The sequence below is a fragment of the Scyliorhinus torazame genome, chromosome 12 (assembly GCF_047496885.1).
Source record: "Scyliorhinus torazame isolate Kashiwa2021f chromosome 12, sScyTor2.1, whole genome shotgun sequence".
In the NCBI taxonomy this organism is placed as follows: domain Eukaryota; kingdom Metazoa; phylum Chordata; class Chondrichthyes; order Carcharhiniformes; family Scyliorhinidae; genus Scyliorhinus; species Scyliorhinus torazame.
In genome coordinates, this window is record NC_092718.1 from 139,508,211 (window position 1) to 139,522,882 (window position 14,672).

At 51.7% G+C, this 14,672-nt stretch overlaps 1 protein-coding gene across 1 annotated transcript in view; it reads left to right on the forward strand.

The window, feature by feature from the left end:
* The window catches only part of LOC140386620 (uncharacterized), a 171,641-nt gene extending 158,982 nt beyond the window's left edge, over positions 1–12,659 (forward strand). The window contains exon 2 of the transcript XR_011933640.1: positions 11,565–12,659. The gene's annotated coding sequence lies outside the window, so the exon portion shown is untranslated. The remainder of the gene's footprint in view (positions 1–11,564) is intronic.
* The last annotated feature ends 2,013 nt before the right edge of the window (positions 12,660–14,672 follow it).

Consider the following 14,672-nt stretch of genomic DNA (forward strand, 5'->3'; position numbering starts at 1 on the left):
GGGTAAAGCAGTTGATGTGGTGTATATGGATTTCAGTAAAGCGTTTGATAAGGTTCCCCACAGTAGGCTACTGCAGAAAATACGGAGGCATGGGATTCAGGGTGATTTAGCAGTTTGGATCAGAAATTGGCTAGCTGGAAGAAGACAAAGGGTGGTGGTTGATGGGAAATGTTCAGACTGGAGTCCAGTTACTAGTGTACCCACAAGGATCTGTTTTGGGGCCACTGCTGTTTGTAATTTTTATAAATGACCTGGAGGAGGGCGTAGAAGGATGGGTGAGTAAATTTGCAGATGACACTAAAGTCGGTGGAGTTGTGGACAGTGCGGAAGGATGTTACAAGTTACAGAGGGACATAGATAAGCTGCAGCGCTGGGCTGAGAGGTGGCAAATGGAGTTTAATGCAGAAAAGTGTGAGGTGATTCATTTTGGAAGGAATAACAGGAAGACAGAGTACTGGGCTAATGGTAAGATTCTTGGCAGTGTGGATGAGCAGAGAGATCTCGGTGTCCATGTACATAGATCCCTGAAAGTTGCCACCCAGGTTGAGAGGGTTGTTAAGAAGCCGTATGGTGTGTTAGCTTATATTGGTAGAGGGATTGAGTTTCGGAGCCATGAGGTCATGTTGCAGCTGTACAAAAACTCTGGTGCGGCCGCATTTGGAGTATTGCGGGCAATTCTGGTCGCCGCATTAGAGGAAGGATGTGGAAGCATTGGAAAGGGTGCAGAGGAGATTTACCAGAATGTTGCCTGGTATGGAGGGAAGATCTTATGAGGAAAGGCTGAGGGACTTGAGGCTGTTTTCGTTAGAGAGAAGAAGGTTAAGAGGTGACTTAATTGAGGCATACAAGATGATCAGAGGATTGGATAGGGTGGACAGTGAGAGCCTTTTTCCTCGGATGGTGATGTCTCGCACGAAGGGACATAGCTTTAAATTGAGGGGAGATAGATATATGACAGATGTCAGAGGTAGGTTCTTTACTCAGAGAGTAGGAAGGGCGTGGAATGCGCTGCCTGCAACAGTAGCGGAATCTCCAACACTAAGGGCATTCAAATGGTCATTGGATATACATATGGATGATAAGGGAATAGTGTAGATGGGCTTTAGAATGGTTTCACAGGTCGGCGCAACATCGAGGGCCGAAGGGCCTGTACTGCGCTGTAATATTCTATGTTCTATGTCAAGCACACACTCTCACACACGCTCTCACTGACACACACTCTGATTCTCTCAAACTCTCACAGAAACACACGCTACCTCTCTCACACACACCCTCACTGAATCTCACACACACACATAAACACACTCTCACCCTGTCTCACACACACACATATTCACTCTATCTCACACACACACATTCACTCTGTCCCTCACACACACTTTCACTCTGCCTCTCACCCACTCGCTCTCACACACAAGTGTCACGCATACTGGCACTCTGTCTCACACACACACATATTCACTCTGTCTCTCACCCACTCTCTTCAGACACACTCACTCTGTCACACACAAGTGACATGCATACTGGCACCCTGTCTGTCTCACTCACATACATACACACACACTCACACTGTCTTGCACACTCCCTCTCACTCTGTGTCTCACACTCACAGACACACACTCACTGTCTTTCACACACTCACAGAAACACACACACTTTCTCACACACACACTCTCTCACTCTGTCGCTCACACACACACACACTCTCTCTCTGTCTCTCACACACACTTTCACTGACACACTCACTCTGTCTCACACACACATATTCACTCTATCTCACACACACACACTCACTCTGTCCCTCACACACACACTTTCACTCTGCCTCTCACCCATTCGCCCTCACACACAAGTGACACGCATACTTGCACTCTGTCTGTCTCACTCACATACATACACACATACTCACACTCTGTCTTGCACAATCCCTCTCACTCTGTCTCTCTCACACTCTCACTCTGTGTCTCACACTCTCAGACACACACTCACTGTCTTTCACACACTCACAGAAACACACACACTTTCTCACACACACACTCTCTCACTCTGTCGCTCTCACACACACACACTCTCTCACGCTGTCTCTGTCTCTCACACACTCACACACACTTTCACTGACACACTCACTCTGTCTCTCACACACTCTCACTGACACACTCTCACTCTGTCTCTGCACACTCACACACACTCATACTGTCTTTCATAAACTCTCACACACACTGTCACTGTCTCTAACACACACACACTCACTCCGTCACACTCTCTCACACACAGACACCTACTCTCACTCAGTCTCTCACAGACTGTGACACACACACTCACTCTGTCTCTCACACACACACACTGATGCACGATCACGATGCAGGATGGGTCTGGGTGTCGCTAGCCAGGTTGGGAGCGAGGTCCCGGAGGAGGACTTCCTGGGGAAGACAAGGAGACTTTCATGAGGTGTCTGATTGGTACAGAGCAGCGTCCAAATGGCGTTGAGGACCTCCGGGAGGACTTCCTGCCAGCGGGAGACTGGGAGATTCCTGGACCGCAGGGCCAGTAGAACGGTCTTCCAGACTGTTCCGTTCTCCTTCTCTACCTGCCCGTTTCCCCAGGGATTGTAACTGGTCGTCCTGCTTGAGGCGATGGCCTGGCTGAGCAGGAATTGACGCAGTTCGTCGCTCATAAAGGAGGACCCCCTATCACTGTGTATGTACGCGGGGAACCCGAACAATGTAAAGATACTCTGGAGGGCCTTAATGACAGTGGTAGTGGTCATGTCGGGGCAGGGGATGGCGAACGGGAACCGGGAGTACTCGTCAATCACGTTCAGGAAATACGTGTTGCGGTCGGTGGAGGGGAGGGGGCCTTTGAAGTCCATACTGAGGCGCTCAAAGGGACGGGAAGCCTTTATCAGGTGCGCCCTCTCTGGCCGGTAGAAGTGCGGTTTGCACTCCGCGCAGATTTGGCAGTCCCTGGTGGCCGTCCTGACCTCCTCGATGGAGTAGGGCAGGTTGCGGGCCTTAATGAAGTGGAAAAAGTGAGTGACCCTCCGGGTGGCAGAGGTCCTCGTGGAGAGCCCAGAGATGGTCCACATGTGCGGTGGCACACGTGCCGCGGGACAGGGCATCGGGAGGCTCGTTTAGCTTCCCAGGACGGTACAAGATCTCGTAGTTGTAGATGGAGAGTTCTATCCTCCACCGAAAGATCTTGTCGTTCTTTATCTTGCCCCGCTGTGCATTATCAGACATGAACGCCACTGACCGTTGGTCAGTGAGGAGAGTGAATCTCCTACCGGCCAGGTAATGCCTCCAATGTCGCACAGCTTCAACTATGGCTTGTGCCTCCTTTTCGACCGAGGAATGGCGAATTTCTGAAGCATGGAGAAGAAGGCCATGGGTCTGCCTGTTTGGTTGAGGGTGGCGGCCAAAGCTAGGTCGGACGCATTGCTCTGGACCTGGAAGGGAGGGACTCGTCGGTGGCGCGCATCGTGGCCTTGGCAATGTCTGCTTTGATGCGGCAGAAGGGGGAAGGTTGTGGACTGGATCAGGGGTCTGGCTTGGTCTGCGTAGTTGGGGACCCACTGAGCGTAATAACTGAAAAACCCGAGGCAGCGCTTCTGGGCCTTGGAGCAGTGAGGGAGGGGGAACTCCATAAGGGGGCGCATGCGTTCAGGGTCGGGGCCTATAACTCCATTTCGCACTACGTAGCCGAGAATGGCTAGGCGGTCGGTGCTAAAGACGCATTTATCCTTATTGTACATTAAATTAAGGATTTTCGCGGTCTGGAGAAATTTTCGGAGGTTGGTGTCGTGGTCCTGCTGGTCATGGCCGCAGATGGTGACGTTATCAAGATACGGGAACGTTGCACGTAAGCCGTACCGGTCAACCATTCGGTCCATCTCGCGTTGGAAGACCGAGACCCCATTAGTGCCACCAAAGGGAACCCTCAAAAATTGGTAGAGCCGCCCATCTGCTTCGAAGGCAGTGTACTTGTGGTCACTATTGCGGAGAGGTAGCTGATGGTAGGCGGACTTGAGATCCACCGTGGAGAAGACCTTGTATTGCGCGATCCTGTTCACCAGGTTGGATATGCGGGGGAGAGGGTACGCATCCAGTTGCGTAAACCTGTTGATGGTCTGACTGTAGTCGACGACCATCCTATGCTTCTCCCCGGTCTTTACCACCACTACTTGAGCTCTCCAGGGCCTGTTGCTAGCTTCACTGACCCCTTCCCTCAGTAGCCTTTGGACCTCTGACCTGATGAAGGTCCGGTCCTGGGCACTGTACCGTCTGCTCCTGGTGGCGACGGGTTTGCAATCCAGGGTGAGGTTCGCAAACAGGGAAGGCGGGTTGACCTTAAGGGTCGCGAGGCTGCAGACAGTAAGGGGAGCTATAGGGCTGCCGAATTTAAAAGTGAGGCGTTGCAAGTTACATTGGAAGTCCAACCCCAGGAGTGTAGCCGCACAGAGGTGCGGCAGGACATAAAGGCGGAAATTGTTGAACTTCCTGCCTTGGACAGTGAGGTCTGCTAGGCAACACCCCTTTATCTCCACTGAGTGTGACCCGGAGGCCAGGGAGATTCTTTGGTTTACCGGGTGGGTAACAAGTGAACAGCGCCTTACCGTGTCGGGGAGCTCTGGGAGCTCTCCGTGCTCCCAGAGTCGATCAGGCAAGACGTCTCGTGGCAGTTGATGAAGATCGTCGTCGTTGCTGTTGCGAGTGTCCGAGGTCGATTTGGTCCAGCGTCACCGAGGCCAGATGGAGCAGTTGTGGGTTGTGATCGGGCAGCATGTAGTCGGCTGTGCTGGGGGCCTGGGGCCCCATCCAAGATGGCATCCGAAGTCGTGGAGACCGCGGCCATGGCTCGTGCTTGGCAGACCCCCACAAAATGGCCCTTCTTGCCGCACCCTGGGCAGCGCTGGCGGGGGTGTTTCGCCTGCCCGCAGAAGAAGCAACGGGGCCCAATGGAGCTCGTGGGCCGTCTTACAGCGCAGGCATGCGGAGACACTGGGAAGGTCAGTGGGGCTGCCGCTGCGGGATGCCACGCAGCCAGGGGGCCGCCGCACGGTCGGGCGCATAGGACTGCACGTTTTGGGAGGCAACATCCATGGGCCCTGCCAGGGCCCGTGCCTCTCTCAGTCTCAGGGTGTTCTTTTCTAAAAGTCTTTGTCGGATCTCTGAAGAGCTCATACCTGCTATGAAGGCATCCCGGATTAGAAGTTCCGTGTGCTCGCTGCCCGAAGCTTGCCTAGCACTAGTAGCGCACGGTTGAAGTCCTCTAGCGATACCCCTGGGCTTTGCCGTCTAGTTGCAAGCAGGTGACGTGCGTGGACCTGGTTCACAGGGCGTATATAATGTCCTTTTAACAGTTCGATCGCATCATCATAGTCCTCCGCCTCCTCGATGAGGGAGAAGATTCCAGGGCTTACTCTCGAGTGCAGAAGATGCAGTTTCTGTTCTCCCGAGGGGGTGCCTCCGGCCGTATCAAGGTAGCCTTTAAAGCACGACAGCCAGTGCTTACAAATCACAGCCGAGTTCTCCGTATGGAGGCTGAGTTGTAGACACTCTGGATTGATTCGGAGAACCATTCTTTCAGCTCAAGAGTAGTCTATTAAATTGATGCACGATCAATTAAACTCACAACCTCGGCTTTATCATAACTGAAGGCTTTAATAGACTAGATCTGTTCCCCAGCAGCTTCGGTACAGAATGAGGGCTGCTGGGACAGCATCTGTTCTTATGCCCCGTCTGTCAGGGCGGAGCCACATACCAAACATCCAATGGCAAGCTGCTAAGCTTACCCAATGGTCTCCAGCCTCTCGGGTACCGCAATTCCTGATACTACCACACACACTATCACTTGTCTCACACACACACACACTCACCTTCACTCTGTCTCACTTACGCTCACTGAACCTCACACGCACATAAACACATTCACTCTATGTCTCACACACCCTCTCACTCACAAACACTCACACTCTGTCTCTCACACACACCCTCACTGAATCTCACACACTCAAACACACTCTCACTCTGTGTCTCACACAATCTCACACACACACTCTCACTCTGTCTCTCTCTCACACACACACTCTCACTCTGTCTCTCTCTCTCACACACACTCACTCTGTCTCTCATAAAAACCCTCACTGAATCTCACACACACACATAAACACACTCTCACCCTGTCTCACACACACACATATTCACTCTATCTCAGTCACACACACACTCACTCTGTACCTCACACACACACACTCTCACTCTGTCTCTCTCAAGCGCAGGCAGACACACACTTTCACTCTGTCTCTCACCCACTCGCTCTCACACACACGTGACATGCACACTGGCACTCTGTCTCACACACATACACTCTCACTCTGTCTCTCACACACCCTCAGACACACTCTCATTCTGTCTCTCACACACTCTCACAGAAGCACACACTCTCACACTCACTCTGTCTCTCACACTCACTCTGTCTCTCACACACTCTCACTCTGTCTCTCACACACACTCTCACTCTGTCTCTCACATATACTCTCACTCTGTCTCTCACACACTCTCGGACACACACACCCTTGCACGCTGTCTTGCTCAGACTCTCACTCTGTCTCTCACACACGCTCACTCTGTCCTCCCCGTGTCTGCGTGGGTTTCCTCCGGGTGCTCCGGTTTCCTCCCACAATCCAAAAATGTGCAGGTTAGGTGAATTGGCCAATGATAAATTGACCTTAATGTCCAAATTGCCCTTGGTGTTGGGTGAGGGTGTTGGGTTTGGGTGGGGTGCTCTTTCCGGGAGCCGGTGCAGACTCAAAGGGCCGAGTGGCCTCCTTCTGCACTGTAGATTCAATGATAATCTATGATTAATCTAGGACAAAGGTTCGGCACAACATCGTGGGCCGAAGGGCCTGTTCTGTGCTGTATTTTCTATGTTCTATGTCTCTCACACACTCGCAGAAACACACACGCTTGCACTCTGTCTTTTACACTCTCACACGCACACTCTATCTCTCTCACACACACACTCTCACTCTCACTCCGTCTCTCTCACACTCTCACTGACACACTCTTACTCTGTCTCTACACACTCTCTCACACACAGTCACACTTACAAACTCTCACACGCAAACTGTCACTGTCTCCAACACACACACACTCACTCTGTCTCTCACACTCTCACACACATACACTCAATCTCTCACTCAGTCTCTCACAGACAGTGACACACACAAACTCACTCTTGTCTCACACACACACTCACCTTCACTCTGTCTCTCACACACACACACTCACCTGCACTCTGTCTCTCACACACACACCCTCATTCACACACTAACGCACTCACATATACTCTCACTCTATCTCTCACACACTCTCGGACACACACACCCTCGGACTCTGTCTTGCTCAGACTCACTCCATTCGGTCACTGCTATGTACTACCATGAACCAGACACGTCTCCTTGTTTTCCCCAGGAACTCCTCCTCGGGGACCTCGCTCCCAACCTGGCTAGCGACACCCGGAACCGTCCTGCTGCGGAAACATGCGAGGGCGCACAAGTCGGACCCGCTGGTCGAGAGGGTCCACCTGCTGCATGCCAACCCCCAGTACGCCTACCTAGCGTTCCCCGACGGACGCCCAGATACGGTCTCCCTTCGGGACCAGGCACCCGCCGGAGCCCCACGCGCGCCCGAGCCACTGCCCCCCCCCCCCAACTGCACCTGACCGGAGGGTCAGTACTGCCGCCAGAACCCCGACCCAGAGCCGAGCAGGCACCGACGCCCCCTACAGGCACCCCTTCCTTCTGCCCATTTTTCGACCCTACAGCACCGCCTAGGGGTGACGAAACTGCCTGGGAGGAAGACACCACGTTCCCGGAGTCACAACTGCCGGGGCCCTCACCAGGATCGCCACCGAAACTTAGACGCTCCAGTAGGGCGACCAGGCCACCCGATCGTCTGGTTGTAGCACCATGAAGAAAATAAACAACACAAGAACTTTCTCCGTTACCCTCGACAGCATGGACCTGCAATATCTGGTCCTACCATGAAAAGGCGACAGTAACACTGGCCATCACCCCGCTGGCTCTTTTTAACAGGGGGTGAATGTGATAATACCAGGTATTGCAGTACCTGAGAGAGGAATGACCATTGGCTAGACCGCGGGGTCTACCATTGGATAATGTACGTAGCCCCGCCCTGAGAGGCGGGGTATAAGAGCCGGTGCCATCCCAGCAGCCTTCACTTCTGTAACATCGCTGCTGGGTACAGTTCTATCTGATTAAAGCTGAATCGATATGACTCCGCGTGGTCTCAAGAGTATCGATTGTGCATCAACACTTACTCTATCTCTCACACTCTCTCACACACAGACACTCACTCTCTCACTCAGTCTCTCACAGACTGTGATACACACACACTCAGTCTTGTCTCACGCACAAACTCACCATCTCTCTGTCCCTCACACACACACACTCACCTTCACTCTGCCTCTCACACACACACCCTCACTCTCACACTCACAAACACACTCACTCTGTCTCACTCACACACACGCTGACTGAATCTCACATGCACAAAAACACACGCTCACTCTGTGTCTGACACACTCCCTCACACACACACTCTCACCTTGTCTTTCACACACTCTCACAGAAACACACACGCTCGCACTCTGTCTTGCACACACTCTCACTGATGCACGATCAATTACACAAAGACAAGAGTAGGATGTAATCGATGCTTTATTACACTGAGATGTGTGGCCTCCTACAGCAGCTGACGAAATGGCTGCTATACTGGGAGCACACATATTTATACTCCGCCTACTGGGCGGAGCCAGTAGGCAGGGATCTACCCCCGTACCTGTAGTACAGGGGCCTTACCATAAAGCACCTATATCAACATCCTATATATACATCAGTGGTGATAACCACATTCACCCCCTGTTAAAAAGATGAGTCCGGCGGGGGTGGTGGAGAACTACAGAAAGTTGTGTTTTAAAAGTACAGAGAATATTACAAATTCAGGCGGTCCGGTGCTTTGATCTGTCGTTGAGAGCACCGCAGAGCTGGTGGCGACTCCGGCGGCGGCTTGGTCTTCGGTGACTCTGGGAGCGTGTTGAAATCCTCTTCATCCCCGGGTGTGAGCAAGGGGAGGACGGATTGTCCCGGAGTGGGGGCTGCGGTGGGGTGCGCCGGGGGGGGGAGGGTGGCGCTGGGTCGGAGGGGGTGTGTGCCAGGTCCCTGAGGGAGTCTGTGTCTTGGCGGCCGTCGGGGTATGCTATATGTAGGTGTACTGCGGGTTAGCGTGAAGTAGCTATACCCTCTCAACCAACGGATCCGCCTTGTGGAGTCAAACGTGTCTACGGAGGAGAATGGGTCCTGGAGCTGTCAGCCATGTCAGGAGTAAACCCCAGAGGTGGACTTGCTAGGGAAGGCGAAGAGACGTTCATGGGGGGTTTCATTAGTCGCGGTGCACAGGAGCGACCAAATGGAGTGAAGTGCGTCGGGGAATACCTCCTGCCAGCGGGAGGCTGGGGGATTTCTGGACCATAGGGCCAGCTGGACGGCCCAGACCGTCCCATTCCCCCGCTCCACCTGTCCGTTTCCCCTGGGGTTGACCGTAGGGCCAGCTGGTCGTCCTGCTCGAGGCAATGCCCCTGTTGAACAGGTACTGGCGCAGCTCATCGCTCATGAATGAGGAACCCCGGTCGCTGTGGACGTGGGCGGGGAGGCCGAACAGAGCGAAGATGGTGTTGAGGGCTTTGATGACGGTGGCAGACATCATGTCGGGGCATGGGACGGCAAAGAGGAATCGGGAATATTCATCAATCACACCGAGAAAGTACGTGTTGCGGTTGGTGGAGGGGAGGGGCCCTTTGAAGTCCACGTTGAGACGTTCAAAGGGGGGGAGGCCTTCACCAGGCGCGCACGGTCTTATCATAGAATTTACAGTGCAGAAGGAGGCCATTCGGCCCATCGAGTCTGCACCAGCTCTTGGAAAGAGCACCCTACCCAAGGTCCACACCTCCACCCTATCCCCATAACCCAGTAATCCCACCCAACACTGAGGGCAATTTTGGACACTAAGGGCAATTTACCATGGCCAATCCATCTAACCTGCACACCTTTGGACTGTGGGAGGAAACCTGAGCACCCGGAGGAAACCCACGCACACACGGGGAGAATGTGCAGACTCCGCACAGACAGTGACCCAAGCCGGGAATCGAACCTGGGACCCTGGAGCTGTGAAGCAATTGTGCTATCCACAATGCTACCGTGCTGCCCATGGTCTGGCCGGTAGAAGTGCGGTTTACACTCCACGCAGACCTGGCAGTCTCTGGTGATCGCCCTGACTTCCTCGATGGAGTAGGGCAGGTTGCGGGCCTTGATGAAATGATAAACACGTGTGACCCCTGGGTGACAGAGGTTTTCGTGCAGGATCCGGAGTCGGTCCACTTGTGCGCTGGCACATGTACCTCGGGATAGGGCATCGGGGAGCTCGTTGAGCTTACCGGGGCGGTACAAAACCTCGTAATTGTAGGTGGAAAGCTCAATCCTCCACCTCAAGATTTTATCGTTTTTGATCTTGCCCCGCTGAGTGTTATTAAACATGAAGGCAACCGACCGTTGGTCAGTGAGGAGAGTGAATCTCCTGCTGGCCAGGTCATGCCTCCAGTGTCGCACAGCTTCAACGATGGCTTGGGCCTCTTTTTCAATGGAGGAGTGCTGAATTTCTGAGGCATGGAGAGTGCGGGAAAAGAATGCCACAGGCCTGCCTGCCTGGTTGAGGGTGGGGGCCAGAGCGATGTCTGATGATTTGCTCTCGACTTGGAAGGGGAGCGTCTCGTCGACCGCGTGCATCGCGGCCTTGGCGATGTCGGTCTTGATACGGTTAAAGGCCTGGTGAGCCTCGGCCGTCAGAGGGAAAACAGTGGATTGAATGAATGGGTGGGCCTTGTCCACATAGTTTGGGACCCACTGGGCGTAATATGAAAAGAACCCCAGGCAACGTTTGAGGGCCTTGGGGCAGTGGGGGAGGGGGAGTTCCATGAGGGGGCGCATGCGATCGTGGTCGGGCCCCAGAACTCCGTTCTGGACTACATAGCTGAGGATGGCTAAGCGGTTTGTGTTGAACACGCACTTCTCCTTGATATACATGAGGTTCAGGAGAGTGGCGGTGTGGAGAAATTTGGCAAGGTTGGCGTCAAGGCCCTGCTGATCGTGGCCGCAGATGGTCACATTGTCCAGGTACGGGAAAGTGGCCCGCAGCCCGTACCGGTCAACCATTCGGTCCATCTCCCGTTGGAAGACCGAGACCCCGTTGGTGACGCCAAAGGGAACCCTAAGAAAGTGGTAAAGGCGGCCGTCTGCCTCGAACGCAGTGTGTGGGCGGTCCGCCTTGCGGATGGGGAGCGGGTGGTAGGCAGATTTCAGGTCTACTGTCGAGATTACTGTGCAATCTGATTGACCATATCAGATATGCGTGGGAGGGGGTAGGCGTCGAGCTGCATGTACCGATTGAGGTTCTGACTGTAGTCAACAACCATCCTGTTTTTCTCCCCAGGTTTGGCCACTACCACTTGGGCTCTCCAGGGGCTGTTGCTGGCTTCGATGATGCCTTCTGAAGGATTTCAACCATTCGGTTACCAGCAGCACTTTGCGATTACTGGAACTCAGTAGAAATTTAAGTTAAAGCTTCTCAGGTGCAAATAAGAATTGTTTTATTTGTCTTACAATTGAAAGTCATTTTAAAGTCCAGCCATCATATGGCTCACAAAGAGGCAATTTGTCGACAATTGAACCTTCAAACAATCACAGATAAAATTTGCTTGCTTAAGCAAACAGCTCGACAATAACTTTTAAAGTCAAAGTCTGAAAATGAAATATGAATACAGGGAGACAGATAACGAATAGTAAGTCGAAAAAGAGAGAGAGAGCTACTCTTCAGCTTCAAACCAACACCACCAACCAAACAACTAACAAACCTACCTACCCTACCCAAAAAATGGCGGAACAAAACTCTTCAGTTATACTGTTTCAATTCTGTCTTAAGCCATCTAATCACACCCCAATAGAATCCTAATTGGTTTGGGTTACTCAAACACATCTGATTTGACGGCCAGCTGCCCATCTTTAATATGTAACATTACTTCTAATAGTTTCATCTCTGCATACTTGTGTATGTTAAAGAATGCGCTATGGTGCTTTGTCAAGGTCAGCAGAAATTGGTTTTATGCTGGCTTGGCTATTGTAACAATGGAGACTTCATGTTATCTTGTCATGCAATGCTGGACAATGACTTGAAAAATGTAAATCAAACTGTCTGTTTTAATCTAGTAAATTGAATTATGCTGCTTCTATGAAATTGTTATGTTTTGAGAATGTTGGAATCAAATATATTTGATTTGATGTTTTATAAACTGTCCATTTATAAAAAAAACAGCATAGTCTAGAATGTTTCAGCCTGTATAAGTTATGGAATGTGATTCAGACTGTAATCACTAATGGCCCGAAATGAGAACAATAGAGCCTTTAAGTTACTGGGCTCTTGTCACCTCGTTGCCATGGATTCAGCCCTTGTCGTTGGAGAAACGTAGTGAAAAATGTTTGTTTTATCAGACTTCTGTGTTACTTTAAAACTATGTACCTAAAAGTTGTGTTGGAGAAAATGATTAAATGAATTTGCAGAATATGTGTTTTTAATCATTAACTTAAAATTGGGGATTAATATTTACACTTAAACAGCTATCTTTTACCCATATTAGGTGTATTAGAAATACCTGGCTTCTACACCTTCCCGAAGCAGCCGCTGGACTTCAGACCTGATGAAGGTCCTGTCCTGGGCGCTGTACCGTCTGCTCCTGGTGGCGACGGGTTTGCAATCCGGGGTTAGATTTGCAAAAAGGTCGACCTTAAGGGTCACGAGGCCGCACACAGGAAGGGGTGGTAGGGGCCCTCCGAATTTCAGGGTTAGGCTCTGGAGGTTGCACTGGAAGTCCAGGCCGAGTAGCAAGGCAGCGCAGAATGAGAGTGTGTCTGAAGAGAGTGGGTGAGAGACAGAGTGAATATGTGTGTGTGTGAGACAGAGTGCCAGTATGCGTGACACTTGTGTGTGAGAGCGAGTGGGTGAGAGACAGTGAAAGTGTGCGCATGCCTGTGCGTGAGAGAGGCAGAGTGAGAGTGTGTGTGTGAGGGGCAGAGTGAGTGTGTGTGTGTGAGATAGAGTGAATATGTGTGTGTGTGAGACAGGGTGAGAGTGTGTTTATGTGTGTGTGAGAGATTCAGTGAGGGTGTCTGTGAGAGAGGTAGAGTGTGTATGTGTGTTTCTGTGAGGGTTTGTGAGAGACATAGTGTGTGCCAGTGAGAGTGTGTGAGAGACAGAGTGAGTGTGTGTGTGTGAGAGAGACAGAGTGAGAGTGAGAGAGTTGTGTTTGTGTGAGAGAGACAGAGTGAGAGTGTGTGTGAGAGACAGAATGAGAGTGTGTGTGAGAGACAAAGTGAGAGTGTGTGAGTGAGACAGAGTAAGAGTGTGTGTGTGAGAGACAGAGTGAGAGTGGTGTGTGAGAGAGACAGAGTGAGAGTGTGTGTGAGACATAGAGTGAATGTGTTTATGTGTGTGTGAGGTTCAGCGAGCGTGTGTGTAAGTGAGACAGAGTGAGAGTGTGTTTGTGTGTGAGAGTGAGGGTGTGTGTGAGACAGAGTGAAGGTGAGTGTGTGTGTGAGACAAATGATAGTGTGTGTGTGTGAGAGAGACAGAGTGAGTGTGTGTTTCACAGTCTGTGAGAGACTGAGTGAGAGTGGGTGTCTGTGTGAGAGAATGTGACAGAGTGAGTGTGTGAGTGTGTTAGAGACAGCGACAGTGTGTGTGAGAGTTTATGAGAGACAGTATGAGTGTGTGTGTGTGTGCAGAGACAGAGTGAGTGTGTCAGTGAGAGTGTGTGAGAGACAGAGTGAGAGGGAGTGTGCAAGACAGAGTGTGAGTATGTATGTATGTATGTGAGTGAGACAGACAGGGTGCCAGTATGCGTGTCACTTGTGTGTGACAGAGTGAGTGTGTGTCTGAAGAGAGTGGGTGAGAGACAGAGTCAATATGCGTGTGTGTGAGACAGAGTACCAGTATGCGTGACACTTGTGCGTGAGAGCGAGTGGGTGAGAGACAGAGTGAAAGTGTGCACATGCCTGTGCATGAGAGAGGCAGAGTGAGAGTGTGTGTGTGAGATAGAGTGATTATGTGTGTGCGTGAGAGTGTGTTTATGTGTGTGTTGAGATTCAGTGAGGGTGTGTGTGAGAGAGGTAGAGTGCGTATGTGTGTTTCTGTGAGAGTGTGTGAGAGACAGAGTGTGTGTGAGAGAGGCAGAGTAAGAGTGAGAGAGTTGTGTTTGTGTGAGGGAGACAGAGTGAGAGTGTGAGTGTGTGTGTGAGAGTGTGTGCAAGACAGAGTGCGAGTGTGTGTGCTTCTGTGAGAGTGTGTGAGAGACAGAGTGAGAACGTGTGTGAGTGAGACAGAGTAAGAGTGTGTGTGTGAGACAAAGTGAGAGTGGTGTGTGAGAGAGACAGAGTGAGAGTGTGTGTGAGTGAGAGGGTGTGTGCAAGACAGAGTGCGACTGTGTGTGTTACTGCGAGAGTGTGTGAGAGACAGAGTGAGAGTGCGTCTGTGAGAGTGTGTGAGAGG